Source organism: Anabrus simplex, chromosome 2 (assembly GCF_040414725.1).
Source record: "Anabrus simplex isolate iqAnaSimp1 chromosome 2, ASM4041472v1, whole genome shotgun sequence".
In the NCBI taxonomy this organism is placed as follows: Eukaryota; Metazoa; Arthropoda; class Insecta; order Orthoptera; family Tettigoniidae; genus Anabrus; species Anabrus simplex.
This window is the reverse complement of record NC_090266.1, coordinates 1,028,871,814-1,028,898,399: the sequence shown is the minus strand read 5'-3', so window position 1 is coordinate 1,028,898,399 and position 26,586 is coordinate 1,028,871,814.

Here is a 26,586-nt window from a genome sequence, read left to right as displayed (position 1 = left end):
GTGGTTTCCCATTTTCGCACCAGGCTGTACCCTAATTAAGGCAACGGCCACTTCCTTCCCACTCCTAAGCCTTTCCTATCCTATCGTCGACGTAAGACCTACCTGTGTCGGTGCGACATAAAGCAATTATAAACAACAACAACAACAAAAGCGTTATCGGAACGGGTGTTCACTCTTGTGAAAGCGGACATCGTCAGACATGGCGAACATAGCAGTAGTCTGTTTTTGCTAATTTTTGTTATATTCGCTTTACGCCATGCTATACACTATACATTCACACTATGTAGCCGAGGGCATTAAGCCACAATCCACGAAAGGTATACGAATTTTCTGCGGTCTGAAATTCGATGTTAGTATCCCGGTACTGTCAGTGGCTATTGGTTTTCTTTTGGATGTTTCTTCCCTCAGACTTTGTTTGTACGCAGCTATCACAGTCTTGCGCTCAGATAAGTATAATATACAGATCACCTTGACCACTGAAAACATGCAGATTTTACTCACAGAAGTTCAATACATGGAGATGACAATCAGATATCTTCAGGAATTCTAAAACCAATCAACAACAGCATATCGAATTTCAGATTTTTTTCTGTTGTTTTGTTATTGTTGTGACTGCATACGGTCACTCGCAAATGTGTAAAGTAAGGAGAATGGACAATCCGCGTTTTACAGGGGTAAAGTTGATGTTACCCGACAACTTTGGACAAAACACGGAATGTATTTCATTTCAATTTCATTCCGGGCTCTATGTGGGTAAGCTCGAACTACCCATGAATGCTTGGGTAATAGCGTTTTATGTCCTCCTTAGGATTCTGCGCATGCGCTGTGGAAGAGCGATTGTGGAAATATATGAAGGATTGTACAAGCTAGGAAAGGAGAATGGTATTGTAAATGAACTGTTTACAAGGAACCAGATTTCGCTTTGTCACAAACTCATAGAACTTAATGAAATATCTCCTGAAGAAAAGAACAATACACCAATTAGCGACTGCCCAGTCAGGTGCAGGAGACAGGGATATAAAAGGCGTGACTGCAAACTCAAATGCCAAACAAAACCATGTAAGTGTTGAGCTGCTGGAACATGTTGCACCTCAAAATGTCATTCTTGCTTGTCATGATAGAACAAGCAAGGGAGAAGAATAGTGCACCTTTTAAGCAAACAAGGAAAGATTAACATCTTAATTGCCCTTTCTCTTATTTCTGGTTATTTGCTACTTTACTTAAGGGGGACGTGCACGAAATACACACGCTTATATAAAGATGAACCAAACCCACAGTTTTGAAGATAGGGAAATGAAATTTAGTACCGTGCTTGAAACTAGGTTAGCACACTTGTTATGAAGTTTTCAGGAATTTACATGTAATTTTAGCATTTCTCATAAAATTGTATTTTTTTATTAATAAATGTTCTTTTTTCCTCAAACTATTCAACAAATTTCTGTACAATTTTCCACGTATAATCTAAATATATGTTAAGATTCTCACAAGAGATTTTATGAATATAACATGTAGGAGAATTTTAATACTGTGTTAATTATAATTCTGTAAATATAAAATTATATCCATGCAAAATTTCAAATGTTTGCACATAGAATTTTAAAAATTTTCTCTTGTGATAAAGTGTGCTTATAGGAATAAGTGTACCAAATTTCATGAATTTAGACTTGGCAGATTCTGAGAAAAAGGTACATATATATTTAAAAATTAAATTTTCAGGAAAAGTAACTTAAAATTAAACAATATTTTTGCTCATTTTGCCACTTCAGAAGGCTCAATGGGTAACAGTAATAATTGTCCTCTTTTCACCCCAAGGCTTCTCTTTTGACTTCTTCCTTTCTGCCTTGTATCCTCTACCAGGTCTTCAATTGATTTTTCAGCCACAACGATGCTCTGTGTGTCAATTTTTCATAAGATGTTCTGAGTGAATGTTCCTACCTAGAAGCCCATTCTCTGCAATACCTTCATCCGCCCTACGTTCCCGTCATTAAGAAGAAGAACTGTAGCAATTTTTACAAATACAGCAGGTAAAAACGTGGTTTTAGGGCATTACATACAATGTACAGATTGGCCACGAAGCCCACTCTCTTATCTATGAACTAGATATTATCACTGCCACACTTCATGTAAACACAAGCAAATTTCACTGCTATCGTTAACAGTTAAAAGTGAACTAATCTAAATCCAATGCATTCTCACTATTGTAATTACTAGTCACTTGACCAATTTCTCGTCCAGTGCTGTTGGGAGTAGAGTACACATTTTGGTAGATGTTCTTACTTAGGAGCCAGTTTGTTTCTCATGTCTTGCGTTCACAAGCAACACACACGCAGCTTATTCCGTTTTCTATACACTCTTTGTGAGCGTGGCAATATTAGATATCGAAATAATCAAGCACTCGAGTAAATACCCACCACTAACACAAGGCAAAACCTGAATTCTTACTTCATAAACAGCGCGGCTGGTTTGTCATTGTTTCTAAGATACGAAGCCAAGTCATAGGTGATCTACAAAACTACACACCACAGCCTTCTAGACGTATCATGTGTAAGTTTGGATTACAGAAATAGAAGTTATCTTTGTTCACCATGCTAGCGCTAAAGAGTTAATTCAAAATGTAGGCGTGGCAAGATGATCGCGCCGGACTTTTTTCAATGGCACTTTGAATGCCATTCAAGCATTGACACTTTGGGAACTTATAGTCAATGAGTTTTAATAATAAATAAATTGACAATTAAGTTCGTGGTCCATTTAATGCATATCCCCCCTTAATATGACTCAGTACCTCATTTTATTTAAATTTCATTTTCTAATTCAGTTCTCTTGTAATCTCAGTCTGTTTAGGAGGTTTATGTTTAAATTGTTAAAAGGCAATAAATTTAAGAGGTTTGTCCGACTCGTTGGCTGAATGGTCAGCGTACTGCCCTTCCGTTCAGAGGGTCCCGGGTTCGTTTCCCGGCCAGGTTGGAGACTTTAATCGCTTTTGAATAATTATTCTGGCTCGGGGACTCGGTGTTTGTATCTGTCCCAACGCTCTCCAATTCATATTCAGACAACACACCACACTACCAACCACCACAGAAACATGCAATAGGGATTACATTCCTCCATACAGAGTTGGCGTCAGAAAGGGCATCCGGCCGTAAAACAGGGTCAAATCCACATCATCATCATCATCATCATCATCATCATCATCATCATTATATATATATATGTGGAGCAGTTCTCATCCGCGACCCCATGGGTGTGGGAAACGCGGTATAATTAGCAGAGAAAGAAGAAATTTATGAGGTTTCGTTCAAAATATTTTATGGCTTGATTGTTCACTCAAAGGTGATTTTAAAATTTATAATCGAATTCTAGAAATCACATTAATCTCTCTAGTGTAATTCCTCTTATTCTTAATTGTACATCAGCTGACTTTAGTTGCCTTAGCAAGCCACATATTTTGTTTCAGTTTTATTCTTTTATAACCTCAATTGCATCAGACATTTGCGTTTAAAATTTCAAAAAAAGTGTTTGTGCAAAGAATCGATGATGATGATGATGATGATAGTGCTTGTTGTTTATAGGAGACTAACATCTAGGTCATCGGCCCCTAATGGTACGAGATGAGACGAAATGTAGTGGCAATTAAAATTCCAAGCTTCATCCACCAGAATTCAAAACATGGTGATGGGGAATGAATGAATGAATATGAATTTAAAATAATCAGTGAATCCAACTCACAACATTTTAAAGTTAAAATAATTCCAAAATCCATCCATTGACTAGAATTGACGATGAGCAATGATTATGAACTTAATGAGTGGATCCGACCCGCTCTACCCGTCCTTCCCGTACAATAACTTAAAACAATGGTATTAAACTGAACAAGGGACTGCTTCCAAAGCAAAATCCTAAATCGATGATGCTTGTTGTCTATAGGGGTCCAAAATCCAGATCACCGGCCCCTCATAATGGTACTAATCGCTGGTAAATTAGAACCATGGTGTTCCTCATTTAGCGGTACTAATCACAGGAGCCGCCTAGAACCGTGGTGTTCCTCACATAGTGATATTAATCACAGATAATCTCATGGTTCGAGATCCATCATCCCTTGGTTACCCCTTACGACAGGCAGGGCACACCGTCCCTCATCCAGAGGGATTGTGAAAAGATTTTCTCTATCCATAGTGTGCTACATAGACCACATATTACCCGCTAAAGCTGTTTCTCGGTATAATCTCCTACCTTTACTCAACAGTTTACACGGGTAAACAGTGGCCCATCCAATGCCCGTGCTTTACCCGTAATGTACAGTATACATCTAGTTTATTACTGATTAGCCGGGGCTATTATCACGACATCATAAAACTACCAGTTTGCTTGCTCACTGACTCTTGTGGTTTTCCACCCCTTCAAAGATGGGTTTCCGACGATGAAATAAGAACAGGTGTAGCGTGGGAGATGTAAATGTGTAAAAATTATTCACGATAGTGAAGTGAAACGTAGTGGCGGATTAAGCCGTATGCAGAGGGATTGAATCCATATAATGAAATGCTCGCAACCTACCAGTACAAGTTGTGTCTCCTTAGCCATCACTAGGACCTGTAAACACGGAAAGAAACAGAAATAAATTTAGTAGTTATAGTAATAGTAGTAGTAGGTATTAAAAATGAATGGATCGCTTAGTGTAAGTGTTCGTCACGTGGAACGGTTGCTAAGTTGTCTGTTTTGGCTCAATAAGCCTACTGTCATGCAGATCATGCAAGGGTGAATCACCGGGTGACTTGGGACAGGATAACTCACGTGACGGTGTCCCCTGCCCAATACGTCACACAGAGTGTAATTTCCAGGGTGTGGTGAGATTTTAACGGAGAAGAACTGTCAGTCGATCTCCCAGCAGCGTAACGAGAGGATATGCCAGACGACTCAATTGTTGAATGAAAGTTATCACAAGAGAGGAACATTTTCGGATTTTATGAATTCCGACGCGACTCTTGCATCAAGCAAGTTTGCAAAATCCCGTGAACTGCCTGACTAACGTGGCCCAGGAGATATGGAACTTGGATCAGGAGACAGTGGAGCTCTACACTATTTCCGGACGATTTCAGGTTCGACCTTTGCCTTGATTCCGGAAATGTTTACATATAGTGAAAACGTGGCATAGTGTAGGTTCCGACAATCCAGCTGCAACCGTTCAAGGGGACTGACATGGAGGGGACTGGTACAGCTACACGTTGTCTGACCGCGCTTCTTCAAACAGAGACGTCACCTTTCAACTAAGGTTTTTCAGTGCTGCAGTGGGTGCCCAGTACCTCTTCATAGATGACGTCAGAGTCAGTCCAAGAGACCGAGCGAATTGGCTGCGTGGTTCGAGCCATGTAGCCGTTAGCTTGCTTCGGGGAGACGGTTGGTTCACACCCCACTACCGGCAGGCCTGAAGATTATTTTCCGTAGTTTGTCATTTTCACACCAGGAAAAAGCTTGGGCTGTACCTTAATTGAAGCCACAGCTGCTTCCTTCCCGGTCCAAGCCCTTCAGACTCCCGTCATCGCAAGAGCGAAGAACAGCGAGTTGGTGCGAAATTAAGCCACTAACAAAAAATCCGTCCGAATGGGGCCGGTTAGAATTGTCCCACCTGTTCCCTTGATCTTAATCTTACTCAGATGTATTACCTGGCACGAGGTACCTCCAGAAGTCTCAGGTGGATGTGGTGCACCAGTGGGACTTCAAGTACTGTTGGCCAATCTCTTTATCAGCATGGTAGTCCGTTGTACTACATACGTAGCTGCCCGAGTGACTTAATGTCGTGAAATACGTCATATGCTGTGATAACCCTTCATGAATGTCCCCGGATACACATACAACGTAACTGTCACAATAATAATAATAATAATAATAATAATAATAATAATAATAATAATAATAATAATAATAATAATAATAATAATAATAATAATAATAATAATAATAATAATAATAATAATAATAATAATAATAATAGTGAGGTCGCTCCCTAGTTGTAGGCATCCCTTCTGACGCCTACAAATAGTGAAGTCTCACAGAGACGGGCTGAACAGAACAATGTTTTCCTAAACTGCATGTTCATAAAAATATGCCACTGCTGTTCTTTCTGAGTGCCACCTATGGTCGTGGACTGTGTTCAACGTAGTTGAGAATGGGTTCTGTTTTGGGGCTGGCACATACTGGCTTGAGTCATTTGTTTATAATTTCCACTACTGCCTGTTCCTTTCTAAAACCAACCAATCAACCCCCAGCTCGTTCTTATAAATACTGTAAGCTTGACCCTTATATAACTACCTGAATATGGGACTGTGGGACGTTAAGTAAGGTTCTCCTACCAGGAGACGACGGACGAGGCTGGGGCAGCAATATGACTTAAAATGTGAACTTATCTGCGTGTGGCGATGGGAAGATACCAGCATTCCCCTCTAGCATGTAACAATTAGGGAGTATTGCGATTACCTTCAATTTTTATGTAGGGTTCTTTGTTTGTGTACCAGGGATACACCTTCCCCGGCCCGTTAAACTGCGCGCCTTCTATAAGGCCATCTATGCAATCTATCTTGAACTGATGTTTTACAAAATACTTGGGGTTTTAACCGTTAGATATCTTTTTTCATTGGTTTTGTTGCTCCCCTAGCGGGTCGAACTCTAATTAAATTAATAAGAAATGTGTATCGTGACAGCTGGCAAACCTTAAGTTTTGAAGTTTGTTTTGTTAATGTGTAAAAGTTGTCAACACTCCTGCTGGTTCCTTCTTCAATAGTAATCAACCAATCAGAAATTTGCAAATATTTTCGCTAGCCTATTAAAATTGGGGGTGTGTACAGGAATCCAGCCTATCTGTAAAGAGTTCTGGAGACTTCCCCTCGAAATACTATAAGAGCTGGGCCCTTTAGGGCCGTGTTGTCACCTTCATTGCTCCAGTTTATTGAGTGCAGCGTTCTGCTAACGGAGGCAGGGGCCGCGGGCGGCTTTCGGAAGGCCCAGCAAAGCAAGGTAATGGCAGAATTTCCATAATATGTGATAGCTCCGGCAGATAGCTTGAGGGGAAGTATTCAAACCACTTTTATTTATGTTAACTTCTAAATTTGGTGGTTTAAATGTAGAATTTTGGCAAGTCTGAGGACTCAGTTCTATTCCCTACTGGGAAACAAGTAAATTAAGGGAACGAAGAGTGATTACTTTCTGTTGATTCCAATTCAAACTGGAATGGGGCGACTAAGATTTCTAAACCTCAAAATTTCTTAACAATACTTTAGCATTTATGTTTCTTATTTAGTCACTCCTCTGTAGAATAGGCTTAGCCTCTGTATTTTTGGGTCATAAGCCCACTTAGGGTTTTTAACCATTTCTATAAGGAGGGCAAGAGTTTATTCTCCTATCCTTTTCTTTACAGGCCAGTCTTGTTCAAACTTTTCTTTTTCACATTAAGGCCAGTACTATGGGCAATCGCGCCCCTGTTTATTGTGGTGTGAAGTTCATTTTAGAAACAGCAGGTTTTAAAAATGTTGAGCAATGGACAAGCCCCAAATCAGAAATTTATGCCTCTGCGAGGCTGGACTGTATAACCACTTGGAGCTCATACTCCTAGGTTATATAAGTGAGTGGAGCAAGAGATGCTCTTGTTGAACATTGTACCTGTCTGGAGCAATTAGGCTCATTACCGTGTAAATTATCGCGTTGATAATTCACTAAAGTTTTCGTACCTGATATTCAGACTTATTGTCCACTGTTGTTGTTGGAGCTAACGAGCTCATTAGTATTGTTATTATATGGTCGTCGATTATTCAGATTTTTTTATTTCTCCTATTTTAAATTCATTAAAAGAATTAAATTAAAAAATCCAAAATTTGTTATGTTAAGTTCTGCTATTGTTAATTAATTGTCCACCCATTCACCCCTCAAGCTTCTTATCCCTCTGTGAGCCAAGGAAACCCCGGAACAGTTTGCATTACGTAGATTTCTAGATTGCCTGCGGATGGAGTGTAAATACCGTTGTGCGTGCTATGTAATTTAAGAACGTACCAGTGTGTACCTTAGTTTTCCTTGTTCACTTTGCTTTCTGATGACTAAGCTATTACCGGGCGAGTTGGCCGTGCGGTTAAGGGCGCGCAGCTGTGAGCTTGCATCCGGGAGATAGTGGGTTCGAGCCCCAATGTCGGCAGCCCTGAAGATGGTTTTCCTTAGTTTCCCATTCTCACACCAGTAAAATGCTGGGGATGTACCTTAATTAAAGCCACGGCCGATTCTTTCCAATTCCTAGGCCTTTCCTATCCCATCGTCGCCATAAGATCTATCTGTGTCGTTGCGACGTAAAGCAAGTTGTAAAAAAAGACTAAACTTTTATCAACTCTAAATATTTATACTGCATTTCGAACTTTACCTTTTCTTTCTGATCTTAATCATCACGTAGTATGGCTTATCCTCTGTGTTACTGGGCCTTCTGCCCCATTACTTTTTATGACAAGTTATGTCACGGGATCGCTTGAGATGCTCAACATCCCATTTCACTTTGTTATCGGCCTTTCGATCCATCGTTTGTTCATTTCTTGGCCATCTAGTATGAGTTTCGACCCCTGTTTCCTGGATCCTTCGATCCAAGTTTGTGTGTGCCTACCCTATTAAGTAAGGCCAGCGAGTGTCACGTGGTATAGGAGTTTGTGAGATAATAAGAGGTATCTGATGTGTGTTCCTCACCCGTTCGGCCACTGAAAATTGAAACTGTACTTCTGTGTTCGGGACCCTATCGATATGTAATTATTTGAAACTGAGTGTTTGACTCCCCTCCTATTTAAACTTTGTTTTGCAAGCTCTAGCTTCTTTCTCTATATTAAACATAGCTTAAAATTCAATTGCCCCACCGATAGGTAACCTTGTTAATAGAGGCTCTGACCTCAAGTCTCATTCACTTACCAATAATATTCTTGACTTAGAAGTCGTGTGTTGTGAATGGGAGCTTCCTCCGCCCTGTTGAAGTTTACGATATTGTAATTATCCTCTCTATATTATATCTTCTTAAGTTGTTAAACTGTTACAGTGGTTTTGAAAGGAGAGTAGAAAATATAATTTTGAAAATATTTTCTAAATTTAAAAGTTTCTTGATGCGGTTATGTCCAGTGCCTAGGCCATTCCATTGCCTCACCTCTACTCCACGGGTACCACAATAATAATAATAATAATAATAATAATAATAATAATAATAATAATAATAATAATAATAAGAAGAAGAAGAAGAAGAAGAAGAAGAAGAAGAAGAAGAAGAAGAACGTATGGCCTCTGGAGAGGCTTGGTTCAGGTCTTTCGAGTTGCCACCCGTGGGCAACCTGCGTGTCTGTGAGGTTGCCGCCCTACCTATAGCGCTCCACAAATGGGAAGCAGTTTATGTTGCGGTCATTTTTGTAAAGTTAAAAAGACATTTAGGCCCGGCGCAAGTAATATTTAACGCAGTGAAGTTTTGCACGGAGCGCAGCATATTGAAGTGGTGGGATAACGTGACAACATAGCAGCTGCTTGGTTGAAAATTTCTGAGTAACCTCTCAAAGTCAAAACGCTTTCCATTTGACACAGACTATAGGATGAAATCTGATGTTAATGACGTCACTTACACCAAGCCTCTGAACAATAGGAATTAACCAGTTAAGGTTAAAGTCACCGACGCGCCCGTTAATGGAATACAAGACCCATTGGACCAAACGACAATATGTTAACCAGTTAGTTACAGAGCCAAATAATAATAATAATAATAATAATAATAATAATAATAATAATAATAATAATAATAATAATAATAATAATAATAATAATAATATGCCGGACTAAATGAACCAGAGAGCGGAGCGCCGAACCCAGGTTGGCGCAGTCTGGTGGTATTTGAAGGTGCTCCGATACGCCAGCCTCGTGTCAGTAGAGAAGGCCAGCCTTCTACCTTCTGAGTTACTCTAACTTCTTAAACCTTGACAGTTTCTTGCTCCACGTATCTCTGGAAATGCACTAGACTAATATGTACTTTATTATTGGCGTCTAAGTGTATGTTACAAAGTGGCGTGATAAATGAGAGGCATCGTCACTGGTTCCTCTCCCAGGTAGCAATGGTTCAGATCCTGTTCAATCAATGTTTGTCCAATTTTGGAAATGAAAGTCACACCTGCGGTTCGAACTCCCCATAAAACTAGAGAACCCGTGGCTATGTTACGATATTAACAGGTCATAAAATTGCCTTTGTAAGTGATTTTTAAATAATTTATATAAAAGGGGTAGTGGACTTAAGAAAGGGATCAGAGCGTTTAACATATGCTCTCCTACCAGCATCCCAAGATGATCTTCTTCTTCTTCTTTCCTGTCCATTTCATCACTTCCTGGATTCGGTACTTCACGTGGATTAAGCTTAGTTCTTGCAGACATATGCCTTTCCTTACGTCAACTCTGAACTGAGTGATGTGTTTACCATTGCAGGTTCATGTGGTAGTTGGTAGTGTGATGTGTCGTATGTGAGTGAAAATGTATGCAATGATAGTTTGAACGGAAACACCCAGCCCCCGAGCAGGGGGAATTAACCAGACGCGAGTTAACTCCATAAAACGTGTGGAAATCGAATCCAGGTCTCCCTAAACCGAAGACTACAATGCTGAAAGTTCAGCCAAGGAGCCGAACACATTGCATCTAGATAATTCTGACATAAATATGATTCCCGGCGTTCATTTATACCGTACTTCAATGATAGTGTTTCATGTAATGCGAGTCCATAGAGAGAGACAAAGAGGAGGGGAGAAGGTGACGACGAGGTCGGTTGACTGTTGTATGCCACTCAATGTCACCAAGTGCTGGGGTCATATGTCGGGCAAGTGACCCTCGTCCAATTAGTGAGTTCACTTCCGTCCTGTACGAGAAAGGACGTTCTCTAAGAATGCAATTGTAAAAATTATGGTCCTGGTTTCTGGTGAGAAAGAAGAGTGATTGCAAGGCATTCCATACTGCACAGTGTGTGCATACAACATTATTCTACAGCAGGTAGGGACATCCAGGGCGAATGAAAATGTTGCGTAGAATCTGAAATATCCTATAGAAGGATCAAAACGCAACAGTATTCAAATAATAATAATAATAATAATAATAATAATAATAATAATAATAATAATAATAATAATAATAATGGGCATGGTCTCCGCAAAGGGCTTGTGCAGGTCATTCGATTTGACTCCGAATAGGCGACCTGTGCGTCTGTGAGGATTGGACCCTATCTAAGATGAATTCAAATATTTAAGAGAGCACGAACGCCCAGTTCCCGAGCCAGAGGAATTGCCTAATTAAAGCTAAATTCCTCGACCCGGGACCTCTTGGGCCTTTAGACCAGTCTAATGTTTGTGAGTCTAGATGGATATTGGTACAATAATGAATACGACAAGAATATAAACTGTGAACAATGATTATTCAACTAATTTTGGGCCGATGACCTTCGATGTTAAGCCCCTTTAAACAACAAGCATCATCTTCATCATCATCAACTAATTTTACCTGCCCTTAAATTTACTACCGGGCGAGTTGACCGTGCGTGTAGAGGCGCGCGGCTGTGAGCTTGCATCCGGGAGATAGTAGGTTCGAATCCCACTATCGGCAGCCCTGAAAATCGTTTTCCGTGGTTTCCCATTTTCACACCAGGCAAATGCTGGGACTGTACCTTAACTAAGGCCACGGCCGCTTCCTTCCAACTCCTAGGCCTTTCCTATCCCATCGTCGCCATAAGACCTATCTGTGTCGGTGCGACGTAAAGCCCCTAGCAAAAAAAAATTACTGAAACAAGTTTATGGGTCTCGACGTAGAAATATGTACGCACATTGCAAACGACAATACGCACATTGGATGAAAGATGCATGTATGCAGTTAGAACTTGAGCAACGCATAATGTAATCAGGCGCATCATATGCATCACATTCAACTGAAAGTGTAGCATATTTAATCATGTTATTGAATATGGAGGCAGTGAATAGATTATGGATAAGCGCATGAACGTTGGTGATAACGTTTCGGCTCTGAAGCTTTACCGAGTAAACAGCGCACAAAAACGTTTGGCAAACTTCTTCCACTGACGAAAAAGTCACATATCCAAAGGTTGAAGAAGGAAAGTTCCACGAGATGGAATGGTTGTTATCTGTATGGGTTTATGACAGATTTTGACGATGAAGTGAACATGAGCCTAGAACCAGAAAATATTTTGTTCCAATACTGGGGAAGAGAGAGAAAGCTATCCCGCCATTGTTCAGGGATACTCTTGTCTACTTTACCCCATTTTGTACTAGTTATATATAAGACGTGTAAAATATGGTGAATTGACTGATTTAGCAATTACAACGTGTGGTAGTATTGCGTGCATGCGCATGTGAATAGAGAGATCTCAAGTAGCGCCGCGTACCGTTGAACACACTGAGCTGAAGCAGGTTTCTCTGCTGCAGCCAGTGGAACGTAGCGCGTGCGAGGACCTGCATCATAGTGCAATGGAGCAACGCATAAACAAAATTTTGTTACAAATTGGGGAAAACGGCGACAGAGATGCATGCGATGTTGGTACAAGTGTACGGAACAGAAGCCGTAAGCAGAAAATAATTTACGACTGGTTCAAACACTTTCAGGATGGGCAAGAAACTATTGATGATGCTTCACGTCCCGAATACCTACCGTACGACCAGGATCTGACGCCTGAAGACTTGTTTTGTTTCTCCGCCTTAAGGGAATCCTGAAAGGCACACAATGTGCTGTCATACCGGACATCTAAAATATGTGCGACATCAGCTCCTCAATCGATTAGAAAAGACGCCTTCGCTGCCAGATTCCAGCAGCCGTATACAAGTCGCCAAAAGTGTATTGTGGCCAATTGGGAAGTAGTTTGAAAGCGATTAAAGGTATATTTTTGTAACTGCTGCTTTCTTTGTGTTGTGATGACATTCACTAAACTTTTTAGATGAACCTTGTACATGTTAGTAGGTCGGTTACGGAGAGGAAATGTGTCTCTTGGTTCTCCTAAGACAATAACAAGTGAAGAGAAAATTTTACCCTCCGTGGTTCTCTCCGACACGCATTAACCAATAATAGATAGTGTGCGGTCTCTGTGAATTTCATAATGAAATTCAGATTGGTCTCTATTCAGTATTTCAGCTGATGAATAATTAGGAACGAACTTGTCCGTGAATTCACTTCGAAATAATTGCAGAATTCCCATTCTTGTGATTGAGCATGTTCATAAGTTACAAATTCTGTAAATTCGTGACAAACCGTGTTATGAACTGCCTTGAAATTCCAAACCCAGGTCGATCCAGTTTTGAAATCAGTCAATGTAAGCACTCTAGCTTACGTTTCCATCCACAACATTATATCAATATCATGCACAATTACTAGATTAGCTCGTATTTCTTGAAAATTTGATCACACGTACTCTTATATGAAATTGAGTTTCACAAGTTTTATTCCTTTATGACCCCCCTGAAGTGATGCTTGATTGTATTCAATTCCTTTTTTTATTCTTTTTCTACCGCTTTTCCAACACCTGTGGGATCGCGGGTGCGAAGTGTGATGCACATGTGGATTTGGCCCTGTTTTACGGCCGGATGCCCTTCCTGTCGCCAACCCTATATGGAGGTATGTAATCATTATTGCGTGTTTCTGTGGTGGTTGGTAGTGTAGTGTGTTGTGTAAATATGAAGAGGAAAGTGTTGGGACAAACACAAACACCCAGTCCCCGAGCCAGAAGAATTAATCAGAGGCGATTAAAATCCCCGACCCGGCCGGGAATCAAACCCGGGACCCTCTGAACCTAAGGCCTCAACGCTGACCATTCAGTCAATTAGTCGGACGCATGATGGTTTTCAATGGCCATCCTTTATTTTTAGCTTCAATTACCTTCTTTACTTAATCGAAATGAACATACTGTAGTCATTAGCTACATCAATTTTCAAGGGTTTTTAAGGCATTTGCACCGTTCTTCATCCACCAGGATTTCAGTGATAGTTTCGTCTTCAATTTTCTTTATCAAACTGAAAATAGCTCTTGCAGTTTCTCTTTACTCCTCATGTACTTGACGTGATGAAGAAGGTATTTCAACGTAGCGTAAAACCTCTTAACATCTTATTTGCGAGAATTCTTGTTGCGCTAGATATAAACACAAATGCACAATCTCAAGATTTCATTAATTACTGATCACAGTATACACTTACAAGTCCGGCCCCGCGGTTTGGGGGGCAACGCGTCCGCCTGTCACCCGGTGGCCCCGGGTTCGATTCCCGGCCAGGTCAGTGGTTTTTAATTGTAAATGATTAATATCTCTGGCCTGGCGACTGGGTGTCTGTGTCGTCCTTAACGCTCCTTTACTCACATTCAACAATTTACACTTCTACCATTTACAAAATACACGCCGGTTTCTCACATATGGTGTATGTAGGGGCAAAAGATCTTTCTAGGTTGACGCCCCGAACAAATAGCATTTAAAAATACACTTACAAACGTAAGCAATTACTTTGGAGTAAGACAGAATAGCGTTCTAATGCACTGAACGAGTCAGCTTGGGCAGCTGAAACTCGAGTTAATGACATCTATTGGATCATTAACGGCCGATTGCATATAAATTTAATCCAAGATCAAGCAATGAAATTAAATGTCAGTCAAGCTGGACTTAGAATTTTGGTTGCATAAAAATTAATCGAAGATCATTTCAGCTTTATCTAAGGTCAAATTTATCTGGAAGCTACAAATTGACACGTATTCACCTTTAAAATAAAGAATAGTTTTGATATTTGTAAATATATGCGAATAAATACGTGTATGAATAATACTTCACACTGTAATTATTCGCTTATTCGTTCGTTCGAGAACGTTTTCATTCCCCACCCTGAAGGTAGGGGCGGGCCACCTAAAGGGTTACGCCCTCCCTCTGGCTGGGAGCTTGGGCGGGGTTGGGAAAATTTGTGAAAAGTGGGAGATGGGAAAAGGCGATGTGACGAATGGGGGATGGAAAAGGAAAGGCCTCTTGGCTAAGGGGGGTTTAGTGTTATGGAGAGTATTTATTGTAATAACAATACAGAGATGTAAGACATATTACAGAGAGATTACATGATTATTAAGACACAGATATACTAGCGTAGCGAAGGTTTATACTAAGGTGTTAAGGATAAGGTGAGAGGCGAGGGTGGGAAACACAGAAGAGATGTTAACTAAAGATGTGAGGAGTAGGCGAAGTAGATCAGATGTAGTCGAAGTCGGGGAAGGATAAGCACGGTGGTGTTGATGAGGTGAGGAGAAAGGAGGGGCTGGCCGGGGACGGTGGTGTTGATGAGGTGAGGAGAAAGGAGGGGCTGGCCGGGGACGGTGACGAAGTGTGTTAGATCGGGGCAGGGTTTGTGGAGGTGATCGAGACGGTTCGACCCGGTGGAAGCGGCCGTAGAGATGCGTACCGTGGGCGATGAGTCGTTGAGCGGCGTCTTGAGTCGGGAGATGTAGGCGCACTAGAAATGTAGGTCCATGTTCGTTGTAAATCCTAGATGCTCTTCTCACTGGTAGTCCCGCCAGGCAAAGTTCTTGGGCTATTGTTGCTACAGGTATAGTGGGATCCACGCCGCAAACGACGCAGCTATATATGGTAGAACGGTCAGGCGTTGATGGAGACAGTGGTGTACGTGTTGCAGCTGCATGTTGGTCGTTGGTAGAGTCATCTGCCGGTGGCTGAAGAAAATCATCTGCGGGTGGCAGAGTGAAGGCGGATTGTTGGCTGGGCTGGTCAGAGGTGGGAAGGGTGGGGATACGGGATGACATAGGATGGGACATAGCAGTGGTGGTGATGGGAGGATGAAAGTAGGTGTGAGCAGAAGTGGTGAGGGTAGTAGGGGTTGTGGTGGTGACAAGGGTGGTGTGGAACGAAGACGATGGCAGTAGTTGTGACGTGCCGTGAGGGGGCGGTGTTGTGATGGGCGGTTCAAAGGCGTATGAAAAGTAGTGAGGACAAGGCGTCGCTGTGTATTAGTAGCCGGCGAAAGTGACCCCGGTGGAAAGAAGTGTCTGGACGGCAGCTGTTGTGGAGAGCTGAAACAGGACCCGCCGTGTTGGTAGAAGATTATCCTGGACCCGAGATGCATTCTCCGCTGGGTAGCCTTGCATGCAAAGGTGGTTGAGCACATCTTGATCAGTGAGGGCGAGATCAACGCAGTGTAAGATGCAGTTGGGCATTGTACGGAAGGCCGACTTCCCACTGGGTGTCAGGCCGATATGCGATTTTTGGAGCTCGGTGAGGTGTTAAAATAAAGGTGCTGGGTCACCCGGCAGAGCAAAAAGAGAGATGTTGCTTCGAGTTAGCGAGCAGTTTGCTTTTCCTATTCGCTTATATATTGTTCTGTACACAATGGAGTGAAGAACGCACAATATGTATTTCATATTGTTGGTTTTATAGGCTAATCCTCAAATGTTGAGGTGAAACTTTCTATTCGGTAGGTAAATAGTTATATGAGGTCAAAACTGGCACCAACATGAAAATGTACATGTTCTGTATGTGAAAGGACGAAAGAAATATACACAGCGACACTCTCAGAAGTTATTACATTGTCCAGGTGAATGTGTTAACAAATGTGGCAAGATCAATGGGCACAATGGTACTTCTCCACCTAACTCGAGAAGATCTTTGAGGAGACAGATGATTCCAACATTTATACTGACAAATCACTATCAAGGCCTATCAGAGTTTAGACATGCAGAAATGAAACATTTTTCCTACTTTTCTTTTATTTCTCAAGCGGTGAAAGTACTCATACTCTGTTCCCTGGACACTCTCGGAAAGAAACGGAACGGAAATGGACGGCTGCAAGCGACACAGTACAGTATTGCCTGTCAGGTTCTGCTTCAGAACTTCCAGATTGAAACTCATCATCCTGTACTAATAGCTGTACCATCCGTCGCTGACGGGATCTTGAAGTACTTTTTATCATGAAATGTAATAATCATGAATGTCTCCGTTGTTATTCATAATTCACACAAAAATAAATGTTCGGAAATTATCTTTTGTACAACTGTTGAATGTAATTTCGATGAGCTAATATTGACGGAGAAATGTATTAACGGAGAAATTTGATACTTCCCCCTTTGGACCTTTAATATTGCTACGCGACTGTATACTAATCAAATAATATATAGCCTGTCTCTGCACTTATATATTGAGTTTCGAAATATTCCGAAAACAAAGAATCAGACGGAGAAAAATTGAACTTTTCCTTTAGCATACCTTATCCCAGGCAAATATTAGAAGTGTATAGACAAAATGCTTAATTTTTTATATATAGATACATAGATGAGAGTACAGTTTCCTGGCTAAATGATCAGCATCCTAACCTTCGATTTAGACGGCCCCAGACGCTCTTAAATTCGGAGCGTGGGTTTTCGACCACGGGGCCCTTAGCTGAGTCTCGGCATTGTTTCTCACTTTCATCTATCCTATCTGACCTCCCTTGGTCAAATCTTGTTCTTTTCCAACCCCGACGATACAAGGTTTACGAGGTCTAGGAAGAAGGCCTATTTTATGTTCACGCCCTGCGTGGCCCTTGTCTTCCTTTGGCCGATACCTTCATTTTCATAAGTGTCGGGCCCATTCCATTTTCCCTCCGATCAGTGTTAATTGAGGATGGTTGCTCAGTTGTACTTGCTCTTGAAACAGCAACCACCATCTTCGGTTCAGATGGCACCTGGTTCGATTTTTTTTAAAGTTGCTTTACGTCGCACCGACACAGATAGGTCTTACGGCGACGATGGGACAGGAAAGGGCTAGGAGTGGGAAAGAAGCGGCCGTGGACTTAATTAAGGTACAGCCCCAGCATTTGCCTGGTGTGAAAATGGGAAACCACGGAAAACCATTTTCAGGGCTGCCGACAGTGGGGTTCGAACCCACTATCTCCCGAATACTGGATACTGGCCGCACTTAAGTGACTGCAGCTATCGAGCTCGGTGGTTCGATTTTCGGTGGGCCGGGGATTGGTTAATTCCTCTGGCTCGGGAACTAGTTGTTTGTATTCGTCTCATCTACGTACAACACACCACACTACCGACCACTAAAGACAAACATAATAGTGATATGATCACTGCAAATGTCAGGAAGGGCATACGGCCGTAAAACTGGGCCAATTTCACATCAAGTGCCGACCTCATCAAGTGGGGAATGAGGCCAGCAAGAAGAGCAAAATATATATGAATACTTCGTCTTGTCGTAAATCACACAAGGGAGTGAAACTCGAATAAACTCTGCCAATCGAACTTGCATACTTCGTGACATAGTGGTCACTTGGACTATTAGGACTAGCAGGGGTTTTCAGCTTTCGTTACACGACGACGAATTTCGAACAAACTAAACCACATGATCCAACAGTGCCGATGGGCTTTGGCTTACTGAGTGACCACTGCTCAACTCATAGCCCTGCAGATTAGGAGTGACTCGTGTTCAGCGTTACGAATATTTTCGCCCTTTAATCATGGCTTTCTATGCCGGAGCCGTCATACCTAACCAAACCCCATGGCACTACAGCCATTGAAGGGCCTTAGCCTACCAAGCGACCGCTGCTCAGCCCAAAGGCCTGCAGATTACGAGGTGTCGTGTGGTCAGCACGACGAATCCTCTCGGCCGTTATTCTTGGCTTTCGAGACCGGGGTCGCTGTCTCACTGTCAAATAGCTCCTCAATTCTAATCACGTAGGCTGAGTGGACCTTGAACCAGCCCTTAGGTCCAGGTAATAATCCCTGACCTGGCCGGGAATCGAACCCGGGGCCTCCGGGTAAAAGGCGGACACGCTACGCCTACACCACGGGGCCGGCGGAGCCGTCATATAGCTCCTCAATTATTCTCACGAAGCCTGAGTAGACCTCAAACTAGCCCTCAAATTTAGGTAAGAGCCCTGTCCCGGACGAGAATCGAACCCAGAGCCTCTGGATGAAATGGCAGGCTCGCTAACCCTAGACCATGCGGGCCGGCCGTATGAAGAACCTCACTCAGAGCAAATTACCGGGACCTCGATATTGCTTAACATCGAGTGTAGGTGAGTGGTGTGTTGAACTACTCTACACTATTATTAAGCTCTGAAGCTTGTGCTTTTACGAGACTATTAATATTGTGGTCATAGCTACAGGAAATCAGTTTTAATGTGGAATCCGAACTATAGTGATGTGACGTTTCGACTTCAAATATCCCGCATGCATTGCCCAGGATTTGAAGTCTGGCTACGTTGGTGAGAAACCAGAGACGATGTCAGTTAACTATTATTATTGTTACTATTATTATTACTAACAAGATCGTTTCAGAGGGTCTGATTTGGATTTCCGGCTGACAATGGTATGATTTTCAGTTAGTTCGAACACATGTCGACCCATCTCCCTTTCTTCGAAGTTATTTCACGAGAAGAAGAGAAACCTTCTTCACGCAAATAACGTAATACATACTCCAAAAATTTAACATATGTAAAGTGCCTGGCACAGAAAGCTCAAGGTAAGGCCCTCGCATCAGCAGGTCACCAGGGCTGTCCAGGTCCTAACGCGTGCAACCTTACTAGACATTTCCATGTCGAGTTCAGGATCTTGCAGCTCGAAATGGCAGTACATTGCTTTGTTATGGTCCCATCATCCTAACAGCGAAATTTCATTCTCTTTCTCGATATGGCCGTATTGAAATTCCCTTGTGACTTGGGGATCGGATGCTCGTATTTGTTCCATTACACTCTCATTTACACATATGTACGCTCCACACAACCAGCCATTACTGTATACATGCAATACTGAATACACCCCTCCACATAAGATCAGCGTCAGAAAGAGCATCTGACAGTAAAACAGGGTCAAGTGCTCATGAGTGACTCAGTTAACACAAGTGACCACACGAAGGAGTGGGAAAAGCTAGTAGTAGTAGTAGTAGTAGTAGTAGTACCGGGCGAGTTGGCCGTGCGGTTAGGAGCGCGCGGCTGTGAGCTTGTATCCGGGAGATAGTGGGTTTTCCGTGGTTTCCCAATTCCACACCAGCCAGATGCTGGGGCTGTACGTTAATTAAGGCCACGGCCGCTTCCTTCCAACTCCTAGCCTTTCCTATCCCATCGTCGCCATAAAACCTATCTGTGTCGGTACGACGTAAAGCCACTACCAATAAAAAGAAAAGTAGTAATAGTAGGCTAGTAAGGCATACAATTCCGCTATTGGGTTTCGTTCTTTAGAATTCTGTTTTCAAGCCTGTATGGAGGAACTAGTGCCTTGAGACGATTTTCTGCTTCCTTCCTAATATTGGACCCTCGTCTGTTTTCAGTCCTTTATTTTCAGGTAATTGAATAAACATGACACTGTTGCGCGCGCTCTCGTTCTGACAGCGTCTCATACATGGACATGAAGGTCTTCCATTAGAATATATTTCAAATCGACAAATCAAAGAGGTTATGTTCGAATTCTCCAAGTCCTTTGTTACCATTGCGTAAACCTTAGGATCAATAATCACACTATTTTTGACCAACATATTAGTACTTCGTACATAATAAGTTAGAAGGTGTTCACACATTGTGTTCTTCGCCTCATATCTATCGAAATATGTAATCGTTTTCCAGAAAAAAATGATCATGCTGTTTAACTCAACGGAGAAGAGACTTCCCAGAGTGCAATGGATGTGATATAGAGTATATATGTATACACTGACTGACAGAGCAAATGCAACACCAAGAAGGAGTGGTCAGAACTTTATGCCAATTGCAGGGTAGACTGACGTCACTGAGGTATGCTCATGATGTGAAATGCGCCGCTGTGCTGCGCACGTAGCGAACGATAAATGGGACACGGCGTTGGCGAATGGCCCACTTCGTACCGTGATTTCTCAGCCGACAGTCATTGTAGAACGTGTTGTCGTGTGCCACAGGACACGTGTATAGCTAAGAATGCCAGGTCGCCGTCAACGGAGGCATTTCCAGCAGACAGACGACTTTACGAGGGGTATGGTGATCGGGCTGAGAAGGGCAGATTGGTCGCTTCGTCAAATCGCAGCCGATACCCATAGGGATGTGTCCACGGTGCAGCGCCTGTGGCGAAGATGGTTGGCGCAGGGACATGTGGCACGTGCGAGGGGTCCAGGCGCAGCCCGAGTGACGTCAGCACGCGAGGATCGGCGCATCCGTATCCGCCGCCAAGCGGTGGCAGCCCCGCACGCCACGTCAACCGCCATTCTTCAGCATGTGCAAGACACCCTGGCTGTTCCAATATCGACCAGAACAATTTCCCGTTGATTGGTTGAAGGAGGCCTGCACTCCCGGCGTCCGCTCAGAAGACTACCATTGACTCCACAGCATAGACGTGCACGCCTGGCATGGTGCCGGGCTAGAGCGACTTGGATGAGGGAATGGCGGAACGTCGTGTTCTCCGATGAGTCACGCTTCTGTTCTGTCAGTGATAGTCACCGCAGACGAGTGTGGCGTCGGCGTGGAGAAAGGTCAAATCCGGCAGTAACTGTGGAGCGCCCTACCGCTAGACAACGCGGCATCATGGTTTGGGGCGCTATTGCGTATGATTCCACGTCACCTCTAGTGCGTATTCAAGGCACGTTAAATGCCCACCGCTACGTGCAGCATGTGCTGCGGCCGGTGGCACTCCCGTACCTTCAGGGGCTGCCCAATGCTCTGTTTCAGCAGGATAATGCCCGCCCACACACTGCTCGCATCTCCCAACAGGCTCTACGAGGTGTACAGATGCTTCCGTGGCCAGCGTACTCTCCGGATCTCTCACCAATCGAACACGTGTGGGATCTCATTGGACGTCGTTTGCAAACTCTGCCCCAGCCTCGTACGGACGACCAACTGTGGCAAATGGTTGACAGAGAATGGAGAACCATCCCTCAGGACACCATCCGTACTCTTATTGACTCTGTACCTCGACGTGTTTCTGCGTGCATCGCCGCTCGCGGTGGTCCTACATCCTACTGAGTCGATGCCGTGCGCATTGTGTAACCTGCATATCGGTTTGAAATAAACATCAATTATTCGTCCGTGCCGTCTCTGTTTTTCCCCAACTTTCATCCCTTTCGAACCACTCCTTCTTGGTGTTGCATTTGCTCTGTCAGTCAGTGTATATGTGTATTTGTAATCAATTAATGGAAGCAGGCCCAGTAACTTACATGAGTTTGATACAAACCCACCATTCGTCTGGAATTCAATTAGAAAACTACGGAAATAATTCTGAGATGGTCGATTTTTTCTCAGTTACTGTATATTTTAGAAGGTTGAGTTAATCCCTTCTAGTTTCTTGAACTAATCTTAAACTCGTAGCAGAGATAGGAGTTAAATCATGTGTGAAGCAACCATACAAACCCACAGACCACAGTAATGGACGGTTTTAATCATTTAAAATTCTCACTAAGCCCGTCAGTATTACCTTCAAATGAACAGAGAGCCGATCACTAACCGTCTGTTTCACCGAGGTCGGCCTCCTCAGACTGCGGTCCAGCTGGAGTGGAGTCCTTTATGCAGCTGGAGAAGTGCTTGCTTTTTAACGCACCCGGCAGTGTCAGTGTGTCAGAAGACTGCTACTAAGTGTTTTAAAAATATATTTACACCAACCCAGTTGAATTTTAATTAGGGCTACGGCCGGTATCTTCCTAGTCTACCCTAGTGTCGCAGAAAACCTGTGTTATTGTGACGTGAAGATTTTGATATATATTCTATTTTTCAATTTAAAATAAATAATAATGTTATTGGTGTTACGTCCTACTAACTACAATTTCAGAAGTTACTTTTACGGTTTTCGAAGACGCCGAGATGCCAGTTGCTTTGTCCGCAGCATTTACCGACAACAGACTGGCTTATTTGGGCACTTTCATATACCACCGGTCTGAGCCGGGATAGAAACCGCGAACTGGAGCTCAGAAGACCAGCTCCTCAGCCTGGTTCCTTTCAGTGATCTCTCAGTGATAGCGAGCATGGAAATGACTCTCCTCGGATTTCACTTCGTGGCCCAGGTGGTACTTCAGCCGACACGTCAGACTCATGTACACAACAGTGACAGTAGCACACTTACCTCTAAGATCAAAGAATACTCCGCCGGGCTGAGTGGCTCAGAGGTTGAGGCGCTGACCTTCTGACCCCGACTTGGCAGGTTCGATCCTTGCTCAGTCCAGCGGTATTTGAAGGTGCTCAAATACGTCAGCCTCGTGTGGGCAGAATTACTGGCACTTAAAAGAACTCCTGCGGGACTAAATTCTGGCACCTCGGCGTCTCCGAAAACCGTAAAAGTAGTTAGTGGGACGTAAAGCAAATAACATTATTATTAAAGAATACTCCAGTGTACCGTAGCCTCCGTGGCTCAGACGGTAGCGCGTCGGCCTCTCACCGCTGGGTTTCGTGCTTCATATCCTGGTCACTCCATGTGAGATTTGTGCTGGACAGGTTTTTCTCCGGGTACTCCGGTTTTCCCTGTCATCTTTCATTCCAGCAACACTCTCCACTATCATTTCATCTGTCAGTCATTAATCATCGCCCCAGAGGAGTGCGACAGGCTTCGGCAGCCGGCACAATTCCTATCCTCGCCGCAAGATGGGGGCTTCATTCATTTCATCGCTGACCCGGTCGTTGACTGGAAAACAGGTTGTAGGTCTTCATTTTCACTCCAGTATACCATGAATCTATGGCTGAACATAACTGCAGGGTTACTTTCGTGGCGATGGTAAAGGTAGTAGTGATGAGTGATAGAGACGTTTTTATTATCATTATTATTGACAAGTAGGCTACATTGTAATCGGGGGGACATCCCGGTGGCAACGCTTACTTACGTTAGTGTGACAACGAAGTAAAATTAAAGTAGATCCAGTTAGTCATGAACTGATTTGTATTTTATGGATTTGGGTCTTCCTTATTGCGATTTTCAGAGTCGAACTTGCAGCAGGCGATCGGATCAGGTTACACCGAAGGATACTCGCATTCGACCTCACACCTCCTCTTGGTGTTAGTGTTATTGAGGTGTCTTGGCTATGACACAGCAATATACAGATTAATGTATGCGTTTCCTTATTAGCGTGACGCTGTTTTAATACGACCAGTCATGATAGTTCGAAAATAGCCATGGCCGTGACACTGAGCATATGACAGTGAGGAGAATATGTCACCAAGGCCTTAAGATAAGGTGGTATATGGCACACGACTGGCATGCCAACCTTATCAGTTATGGGAGTCCTTGAAGACAATTTTTTGTCCAGTGAACACTACGTAAAGCATGCACGTGGTGAACGAATTGTTGCTAAAAAAGATTTCCTCGTCGAATTCCTGGTGTTTATTTGAGCGTGCTTCATCTATAGAAATATTAACAGTCCACATTTTACCTGTAAAATCACTTTCCAAAACGAGACTGAGAAGCTTAAACTTTCGTAAATCCGAGGTTGGAATACTTACATTTATGGTAGGATGGCAATAGGCCTACCTTCAAGCTCACACCTAATAAATGCCGCAAGTGATTTTTTTAACCCGGGGCAGGAATACCGTTATGAAGTCTTAGTGGCTACAAACTGCACAGTAACAATGATGACTAGGTAGTTTATACACACATAATCGCCCACAACTTATGACAAATGATTTCCCAATCTCCTAAACTGAATCAGCATGACAGTTCACTCCTCAACGAAGCATCTGATACCATGAATGGTTTCGACAAGCTATTCACACAGAGCTGATTTCGCTTTCAATAACAAATTTATGGAAATAATAGTACGGATTCCTGGTGTCTGACTCGTTGGCTGATGGCCCAGGTTCGATTCCCGGCTGGGTCGGGGATTTTAATCGCTTCTGATTAATTCTTCTGGCTTGGGGAATGGGTGTATGTGTCCATCCCCGTCATCATATTCAGACAACATACCTACAACCAACCATCACAGAAACACACAATAGTGATTACATCCCTCCATATAGGGTTGGCGTCAGGAAGGGCATCCGGCCTTAAAACAGGGACAAGGCCACATGTGCGACGCAGTTCGCACCCGCGACCCGACAGGTGTGGGAAACAGCGGTAGCAAAAGAAGAAAGTATGGATTCTTGGTATTTCTCCATGTCTGATAGAAAATCTTGTCTACTTTGACACTCATAATTTATGATCACAGCAGCAAACTAAAACTTTAATCAGACCAATAAGGACTGATCCACGCAGTAAAATACAGAGAATTTTGCGTTGATCCTCAAGTCACTTTCTACGAAACAATCCAAGGACGTATAAGACTATATCCAATGATTAAGGAGCTAATTACTTAGGGAACATCGAGACGAAAAATGTGTCCATTTCTACACATCATATTTAGTCAAATTTTATGTAACGACTAGCCGATACACCCGTGCTTCGGTACGGGATTCTCAGAAAGACTGACTTGGTGGTTTTCCTAACAGAATTCAACATAGGTCATTACAAAAACGTCAGTAGGAATGTAGCGATTGAAAGCAATGTTATCATATAAAATATTCGATCAAATGAACAACCGGGCACTTTCTCACTTTCAACGAACAGTACTACGGTGCCGATCTAACAGTCCAAAGTTCCAGAGCTGGAATAACCAGGTCGGAGACTGCCGTGAACACTCTTCTGTCATTATTGCGTTAAATATGCACACTACTCATTCCAATCAGTACCTCAGAGTAGGGATTGAATAGCTCGAATGCTATGATGAACCAGTGTGTTACGTACCAGTAATATTAGAAAATGTATGAACCAGAGGAATGGCATGCTACAGAAGAAAGTTATCTAACTCCCCAGCTACTTCCCGCCAATGTACAGGCAGGTTGTTACACTCGGTACGACCAGGCGAGTTGGCCATGTGGTTAGAGTTGCGCAGTTGTGAGCTTGCATCCGGGAGATAGTGGATTCGAACCCCACTGCCGGCATCCCTGAAGATGGTATTCCGTGGTTTTACATTCCGTGCGACGTAAAGCAAATAGCAAAAAAAAATTATTTCTGCCTGTTTAATTTGATTGTAAATAAACCCTTATTGTAAAACCTTTGAATGCAGCATAGTTTTGTGTTATTTTTTTTGGTATGATCTATTTTGACCTTGCACTTGTTGGTATCTTCTTTATTAATCTAATTAGGCCCTTGTTTATACACTGATCCCCTGAATCATGCATTCCCGAGCTGCTGAAAGTGGATACGCAACGCAAGGTAAGCTGTGTGCCGAACACCACCAATTTGGTGGGTGTATTGATCACTATAAGGCACTTGGTTCAAACTCGGCGTTTGCCTGATGGGAACTAAGGCACTATAGGGCACAATACATACATGCATACATACATAAATACATACATACATACACACATACATAGATACATAGATACATACATACATACATACATACATACATACATATATACGTACATACATACAGACAGACAGACAGACAGACAGACAGACAGACAGACAGACAGACAGACAGACAGACAGACAGACAGACAGACAGACAGACAGACAGACAGACAGACAGACAGACAGACAGACAGACAGACAGACAGAAATTACGGAAAAGTAAAAAATGCATTTCTTTGTTACTGTGGTCATGACCGATACAAAAATACCATTATTTTCAAA